We start from the raw sequence: 9418 nt of genomic DNA, 5'->3' as shown, positions 1-9418 counted from the left end.
ATAAACTAAGCATTTTTCAGCTGAAATAATGAATGTAGTCCTCTTAATTCTTGCTTCTAAAGCATACGCAAGCAGAAATTTCAATGTACAATGATGTTTTTAAAAAAACAGTCAAAATGTGCTCCACTCGGGCTGAAAACGCTTGTTTGGGACATTACATTAATGTTGACTATAAATCATAAACTAAGCATTTTTCAGCTGAAATAATGAATGTAGTCCTCTTAATTCTTGCTTCTAAAGCAGACGCAAGCAGAAATTTCAATGTACAATGATGTTTTTAAAAAAATGGTCAAAATGTGCTCCACTCGGGCTGAAAACGCTTGTTTGGAACATTTCATTAATGTTGACTATAAATCATAAACTAAGCATTTTTCAGCTGAAATAATGAATGTAGTCCTCTTAATTCTTGCTTCTAAAGCATACGCAAGCAGAAATTTCAATGTACAATGATGTTTTTAAAAAAAACAGTCAAAATGTGCTCCACTCGGGCTGAAAACGCTGTTGGGGACATTTCATTAATGTTGACTATAAATCAAAAACTAAGCATTTTTCAGCTGAAATAATGAATGTAGTCCTCTTAATTCTTGCTTCTAAAGCATACGCAAGCAGAAATTTCAATGTACAATGATGTTTTTAAAAAAACAGTCAAAATGTGCTCCACTCAGGCTGAAAACGCTGTTGGGGACATTTCATTAATGTTGACTATAAATCATAAACTAAGCATTTTTCAGCTGAAATAATGAATGTAGTCCTCTTAATTCTTGCTTCTAAAGCATACGCAAGCAGAAATTTCAATGTACAATGATGTTTTCAAAAAAACAGTCAAAATGTGCTCCACTCGGGCTGAAAACGCTTGTTTGGGACATTACATTAATGTTGACTATAAATCATAAACTAAGCATTTTTCAGCTGAAATAATGAATGTAGTCCTCTTAATTCTTGCTTCTACAGCATACGCTAGCAGAAATTTCAATGTACAATGATGTTTTTAAAAAAACGGTCAAAATGTGCTCCACTCGGGCTGAAAACGCTTGTTTGGAACATTTCATTAATGTTGACTATAAATCATAAACTAAGCATTTTTCAGCTGAAATAATGAATGTAGTCCTCTTAATTCTTGCTTCTAAAGCATACGCAAGCAGAAATTTCAATGTACAATGATGTTTTCAAAAAAACAGTCAAAATGTGCTCCACTCGGGCTGAAAACGCTTGTTTGGGACATTACATTAATGTTGACTATAAATCATAAACTAAGCATTTTTCAGCTGAAATAATGAATGTAGTCCTCTTAATTCTTGCTTCTAAAGCATACGCAAGCAGAAATTTCAATGTACAATGATGTTTTTAAAAAAAACAGTCAAAATGTGCTCCACTCGGGCTGAAAACGCTGTTGGGGACATTTCATTAATGTTGACTATAAATCAAAAACTAAGCATTTTTCAGCTGAAATAATGAATGTAGTCCTCTTAATTCTTGCTTCTACAGCATACGCAAGCAGAAATTTCAATGTACAATGATGTTTTTAAAAAAACGGTCAAAATGTGCTCCACTCGGGCTGAAAACGCTTGTTTGGAACATTTCATTAATGTTGACTATAAATCATAAACTAAGCATTTTTCAGCTGAAATAATGAATGTAGTCCTCTTAATTCTTGCTTCTAAAGCATACGCAAGCAGAAATTTCAATGTACAATGATGTTTTCAAAAAAACAGTCAAAATGTGCTCCACTCGGGCTGAAAACGCTTGTTTGGGACGTTACATTAATGTTGACTATAAATCATAAACTAAGCATTTTTCAGCTGAAATAATGAATGTAGTCCTCTTAATTCTTGCTTCTAAAGCATACGCAAGCAGAAATTTCAATGTACAATGATGTTTTCAAAAAAACAGTCAAAATGTGCTCCACTCGGGCTGAAAACGCTTGTTTGGGACATTACATTAATGTTGACTATAAATCATAAACTAAGCATTTTTCAGCTGAAATAATGAATGTAGTCCTCTTGATTCTTGCTTCTACAGCATACGCAAGCAGAAATTTCGATGTACAATGATGTTTTTAAAAAAACGGTCAAAATGTGCTCCACTCGGGCTGAAAACGCTTGTTTGGAACATTTCATTAATGTTGACTATAAATCATAAACTAAGCATTTTTCAGCTGAAATAATGAATGTAGTCCTCTTAATTCTTGCTTCTAAAGCATACGCAAGCAGAAATTTCAATGTACAATGATGTTTTCAAAAAAACAGTCAAAATGTGCTCCACTCGGGCTGAAAACGCTTGTTTGGGACATTACATTAATGTTGACTATAAATCATAAACTAAGTATTTTTCAGCTGAAATAATGAATGTAGTCCTCTTAATTCTTGCTTCTAAAGCATACGCAAACAGAAATTTCAATGTACAATGATGTTTTTAAAAAAACGGTCAAAATGTGCTCCACTCGGGCTGAAAACGCTTGTTTGGGACATTACATTAATGTTGACTATAAATCATAAACTAAGCATTTTTCAGCTGAAATAATGAATGTAGTCCTCTTAATTCTTGCTTCTAAAGCATACGCAAACAGAAATTTCAATGTACAATGATGTTTTTAAAAAAACGGTCAAAATGTGCTCCACTCGGGCTGAAAACGCTTGTTTGGAACATTTCATTAATGTTGACTATAAATCATAAACTAAGCATTTTTCAGCTGAAATAATGAATGTAGTCCTCTTAATTCTTGCTTCTAAAGCATACGCAAGCAGAAATTTCAATGTACAATGATGTTTTTAAAAAAAACAGTCAAAATGTGCTCCACTCGGGCTGAAAACGCTGTTGGGGACATTTCATTAATGTTGACTATAAATCAAATACTAAGCATTTTTCAGCTGAAATAATGAATGTAGTCCTCTTAATTCTTGCTTCTAAAGCATACGCAAGCAGAAATTTCAATGTACAATGATGTTTTTAAAAAAACAGTCAAAATGTGCTCCACTCAGGCTGAAAACGCTGTTGGGGACATTTCATTAATGTTGACTATAAATCATAAACTAAGCATTTTTCAGCTGAAATAATGAATGTAGTCCTCTTAATTCTTGCTTCTAAAGCATACGCAAGCAGAAATTTCAATGTACAATGATGTTTTTAAAAAAACAGTCAAAATGTGCTCCACTCGGGCTGAAAACGCTTGTTTGGGACATTACATTAATGTTGACTATAAATCATAAACTAAGCATTTTTCAGCTGAAATAATGAATGTAGTCCTCTTAATTCTTGCTTCTAAAGCAGACGCAAGCAGAAATTTCAATGTACAATGATGTTTTTAAAAAAATGGTCAAAATGTGCTCCACTCGGGCTGAAAACGCTTGTTTGGAACATTTCATTAATGTTGACTATAAATCATAAACTAAGCATTTTTCAGCTGAAATAATGAATGTAGTCCTCTTAATTCTTGCTTTTAAAGCATACGCAAGCAGAAATTTCAATGTACAATGATGTTTTTAAAAAAAACAGTCAAAATGTGCTCCACTCGGGCTGAAAACGCTGTTGGGGACATTTCATTAATGTTGACTATAAATCAAAAACTAAGCATTTTTCAGCTGAAATAATGAATGTAGTCCTCTTAATTCTTGCTTCTATAGCATACGCAAGCAGAAATTTCAGCCCACTCGGGCTGAAAACGCTTGTTTGGAACATTTCATTAATGTTGACTATAAATCATAAACTAAGCATTTTTCAGCTGAAATAATGAATGTAGTCCTCTTAATTCTTGCTTCTAAAGCATACGCAAGCAGAAATTTCAATGTACAATGATGTTTTTAAAAAAACAGTCAAAATGTGCTCCACTCAGGCTGAAAACGATGTTGGGGACATTTCATTAATGTTGACTATAAATCATAAACTAAGCATTTTTCAGCTGAAATAATGAATGTAGTCCTCTTAATTCTTGCTTCTAAAGCATACGCAAGCAGAAATTTCAATGTACAATGATGTTTTTAAAAAAACAGTCAAAATGTGCTCCACTCGGGCTGAAAACGCTTGTTTGGGACATTACATTAATGTTGACTATAAATCATAAACTAAGCATTTTTCAGCTGAAATAATGAATGTAGTCCTCTTAATTCTTGCTTCTAAAGCATACGCAAGCAGAAATTTCAATGTACAATGATGTTTTTAAAAAAACAGTCAAAATGTGCTCCACTCAGGCTGAAAACGCTGTTGGGGACATTTCATTAATGTTGACTATAAATCATAAACTAAGCATTTTTCAGCTGAAATAATGAATGTAGTCCTCTTAATTCTTGCTTCTAAAGCATACGCAAGCAGAAATTTCAATGTACAATGATGTTTTTAAAAAAACAGTCAAAATGTGCTCCACTCGGGCTGAAAACGCTTGTTTGGGACATTACATTAATGTTGACTATAAATCATAAACTAAGCATTTTTCAGCTGAAATAATGAATGTAGTCCTCTTAATTCTTGCTTCTACAGCATACGCAAGCAGAAATTTCAATGTACAATGATGTTTTTAAAAAAACGGTCAAAATGTGCTCCACTCGGGCTGAAAACGCTTGTTTGGAACATTTCATTAATGTTGACTATAAATCATAAACTAAGCATTTTTCAGCTGAAATAATGAATGTAGTCCTCTTAATTCTTGCTTCTAAAGCATACGCAAGCAGAAATTTCAATGTACAATGATGTTTTCAAAAAAACAGTCAAAATGTGCTCCACTCGGGCTGAAAACGCTTGTTTGGGACATTACATTAATGTTGACTATAAATCATAAACTAAGCATTTTTCAGCTGAAATAATGAATGTAGTCCTCTTAATTCTTGCTTGTAAAGCAGACGCAAGCAGAAATTTCAATGTACAATGATGTTTTTAAAAAAACGGTCAAAATGTGCTCCACTCGGGCTGAAAACGCTTGTTTGGAACATTTCATTAATGTTGACTATAAATCATAAACTAAGCATTTTTCAGCTGAAATAATGAATGTAGTCCTCTTAATTCTTGCTTCTAAAGCATACGCAAGCAGAAATTTCAATGTACAATGATGTTTTTAAAAAAAACAGTCAAAATGTGCTCCACTCGGGCTGAAAACGCTGTTGGGGACATTTCATTAATGTTGACTATAAATCAAAAACTAAGCATTTTTCAGCTGAAATAATGAATGTAGTCCTCTTAATTCTTGCTTCTAAAGCATACGCAAGCAGAAATTTCAATGTACAATGATGTTTTTAAAAAAACAGTCAAAATGTGCTCCACTCGGGCTGAAAACGCTGTTGGGGACATTTCATTAATGTTGACTATAAATCATAAACTAAGCATTTTTCAGCTGAAATAATGAATGTAGTCCTCTTGATTCTTACTTCTACAGCATACGCAAGCAGAAATTTCAATGTACAATGATGTTTTTAAAAAAACGGTCAAAATGTGCTCCACTCGGGCTGAAAACGCTTGTTTGGAACATTTCATTAATGTTGACTATAAATCATAAACTAAGCATTTTTCAGCTGAAATAATGAATGTAGTCCTCTTAATTCTTGCTTCTAAAGCATACGCAAGCAGAAATTTCAATGTACAATGATGTTTTCAAAAAAACAGTCAAAATGTGCTCCACTCGGGCTGAAAACGCTTGTTTGGGACATTACATTAATGTTGACTATAAATCATAAACTAAGTATTTTTCAGCTGAAATAATGAATGTAGTCCTCTTAATTCTTGCTTCTAAAGCATACGCAAACAGAAATTTCAATGTACAATGATGTTTTTAAAAAAACGGTCAAAATGTGCTCCACTCGGGCTGAAAACGCTTGTTTGGGACATTACATTAATGTTGACTATAAATCATAAACTAAGCATTTTTCAGCTGAAATAATGAATGTAGTCCTCTTAATTCTTGCTTCTAAAGCATACGCAAACAGAAATTTCAATGTACAATGATGTTTTTAAAAAAACGGTCAAAATGTGCTCCACTCGGGCTGAAAACGCTTGTTTGGAACATTTCATTAATGTTGACTATAAATCATAAACTAAGCATTTTTCAGCTGAAATAATGAATGTAGTCCTCTTAATTCTTGCTTCTAAAGCATACGCAAGCAGAAATTTCAATGTACAATGATGTTTTTAAAAAAAACAGTCAAAATGTGCTCCACTCGGGCTGAAAACGCTGTTGGGGACATTTCATTAATGTTGACTATAAATCAAATACTAAGCATTTTTCAGCTGAAATAATGAATGTAGTCCTCTTAATTCTTGCTTCTAAAGCATACGCAAGCAGAAATTTCAATGTACAATGATGTTTTTAAAAAAACAGTCAAAATGTGCTCCACTCAGGCTGAAAACGCTGTTGGGGACATTTCATTAATGTTGACTATAAATCATAAACTAAGCATTTTTCAGCTGAAATAATGAATGCAGTCCTCTTAATTCTTGCTTCTAAAGCATACGCAAGCAGAAATTTCAATGTACAATGATGTTTTTAAAAAAACAGTCAAAATGTGCTCCACTCGGGCTGAAAACGCTTGTTTGGGACATTACATTAATGTTGACTATAAATCATAAACTAAGCATTTTTCAGCTGAAATAATGAATGTAGTCCTCTTAATTCTTGCTTCTAAAGCATACGCAAGCAGAAATTTCAATGTACAATGATGTTTTCAAAAAAACAGTCAAAATGTGCTCCACTCGGGCTGAAAACGCTTGTTTGGGACATTACATTAATGTTGACTATAAATCATAAACTAAGCATTTTTCAGCTGAAATAATGAATGTAGTCCTCTTAATTCTTGCTTCTAAAGCATACGCAAGCAGAAATTTCAATGTACAATGATGTTTTTAAAAAAACAGTCAAAATGTGCTCCACTCAGGCTGAAAACGCTGTTGGGGACATTTCATTAATGTTGACTATAAATCATAAACTAAGCATTTTTCAGCTGAAATAATGAATGTAGTCCTCTTAATTCTTGCTTCTAAAGCATACGCAAGCAGAAATTTCAATGTACAATGATGTTTTTAAAAAAACAGTCAAAATGTGCTCCACTCGGGCTGAAAACGCTTGTTTGGGACATTACATTAATGTTGACTATAAATCATAAACTAAGCATTTTTCAGCTGAAATAATGAATGTAGTCCTCTTAATTCTTGCTTCTACAGCATACGCAAGCAGAAATTTCAATGTACAATGATGTTTTTAAAAAAACGGTCAAAATGTGCTCCACTCGGGCTGAAAACGCTTGTTTGGAACATTTCATTAATGTTGACTATAAATCATAAACTAAGCATTTTTCAGCTGAAATAATGAATGTAGTCCTCTTAATTCTTGCTTCTACAGCATACGCAAGCAGAAATTTCAATGTACAATGATGTTTTTAAAAAAACAGTCAAAATGTGCTCCACTCGGGCTGAAAACGCTTGTTTGGGACATTTCATTAATGTTGACTATAAATCATAAACTAAGCATTTTTCAGCTGAAATAATGAATGTAGTCCTCTTAATTCTTGCTTCTACAGCATACGCAAGCAGAAATTTCAATGTACAATGATGTTTTTAAAAAAACGGTCAAAATGTGCTCCACTCGGGCTGAAAACGCTTGTTTGGAACATTTCATTAATGTTGACTATAAATCATAAACTAAGCATTTTTCAGCTGAAATAATGAATGTAGTCCTCTTAATTCTTGCTTCTAAAGCAGACGCAAGCAGAAATTTCAATGTACAATGATGTTTTCAAAAAAACAGTCAAAATGTGCTCCACTCGGGCTGAAAACGCTTGTTTGGGACATTACATTAATGTTGACTATAAATCATAAACTAAGCATTTTTCAGCTGAAATAATGAATGTAGTCCTCTTAATTCTTGCTTCTAAAGCATACGCAAACAGAAATTTCAATGTACAATGATGTTTTTAAAAAAACGGTCAAAATGTGCTCCACTCGGGCTGAAAACGCTTGTTTGGAACATTTCATTAATGTTGACTATAATTCATAAACTAAGCATTTTTCAGCTGAAATAATGAATGTAGTCCTCTTAATTCTTGCTTCTAAAGCATACGCAAGCAGAAATTTCAATGTACAATGATGTTTTTAAAAAAACAGTCAAAATGTGCTCCACTCGGGCTGAAAACGCTTGTTTGGGACATTACATTAATGTTGACTATAAATCATAAACTAAGCATTTTTCAGCTGAAATAATGAATGTAGTCCTCTTAATTCTTGCTTCTAAAGCAGACGCAAGCAGAAATTTCAATGTACAATGATGTTTTTAAAAAAATGGTCAAAATGTGCTCCACTCGGGCTGAAAACGCTTGTTTGGAACATTTCATTAATGTTGACTATAAATCATAAACTAAGCATTTTTCAGCTGAAATAATGAATGTAGTCCTCTTAATTCTTGCTTCTAAAGCATACGCAAGCAGAAATTTCAATGTACAATGATGTTTTTAAAAAAAACAGTCAAAATGTGCTCCACTCGGGCTGAAAACGCTGTTGGGGACATTTCATTAATGTTGACTATAAATCAAAAACTAAGCATTTTTCAGCTGAAATAATGAATGTAGTCCTCTTAATTCTTGCTTCTAAAGCATACGCAAGCAGAAATTTCAATGTACAATGATGTTTTTAAAAAAACAGTCAAAATGTGCTCCACTCAGGCTGAAAACGCTGTTGGGGACATTTCATTAATGTTGACTATAAATCATAAACTAAGCATTTTTCAGCTGAAATAATGAATGTAGTCCTCTTAATTCTTGCTTCTAAAGCATACGCAAGCAGAAATTTCAATGTACAATGATGTTTTCAAAAAAACAGTCAAAATGTGCTCCACTCGGGCTGAAAACGCTTGTTTGGGACATTACATTAATGTTGACTATAAATCATAAACTAAGCATTTTTCAGCTGAAATAATGAATGTAGTCCTCTTAATTCTTGCTTCTACAGCATACGCTAGCAGAAATTTCAATGTACAATGATGTTTTTAAAAAAACGGTCAAAATGTGCTCCACTCGGGCTGAAAACGCTTGTTTGGAACATTTCATTAATGTTGACTATAAATCATAAACTAAGCATTTTTCAGCTGAAATAATGAATGTAGTCCTCTTAATTCTTGCTTCTAAAGCATACGCAAGCAGAAATTTCAATGTACAATGATGTTTTCAAAAAAACAGTCAAAATGTGCTCCACTCGGGCTGAAAACGCTTGTTTGGGACATTACATTAATGTTGACTATAAATCATAAACTAAGCATTTTTCAGCTGAAATAATGAATGTAGTCCTCTTAATTCTTGCTTCTAAAGCATACGCAAGCAGAAATTTCAATGTACAATGATGTTTTTAAAAAAAACAGTCAAAATGTGCTCCACTCGGGCTGAAAACGCTGTTGGGGACATTTCATTAATGTTGACTATAAATCAAAAACTAAGCATTTTTCAGCTGAAATAAT

This window comes from Hippichthys cyanospilos, chromosome 16, assembly GCF_059441005.1.
Source record: "Hippichthys cyanospilos isolate Australia breed blue-spotted pipefish chromosome 16, RoL_Hcya_1.0, whole genome shotgun sequence".
Lineage (NCBI taxonomy): Eukaryota > Metazoa > Chordata > Actinopteri > Syngnathiformes > Syngnathidae > Hippichthys > Hippichthys cyanospilos.
The sequence above is the reverse complement of the archived record's forward strand: the minus strand, read 5'-3'. Positions refer to the sequence as shown.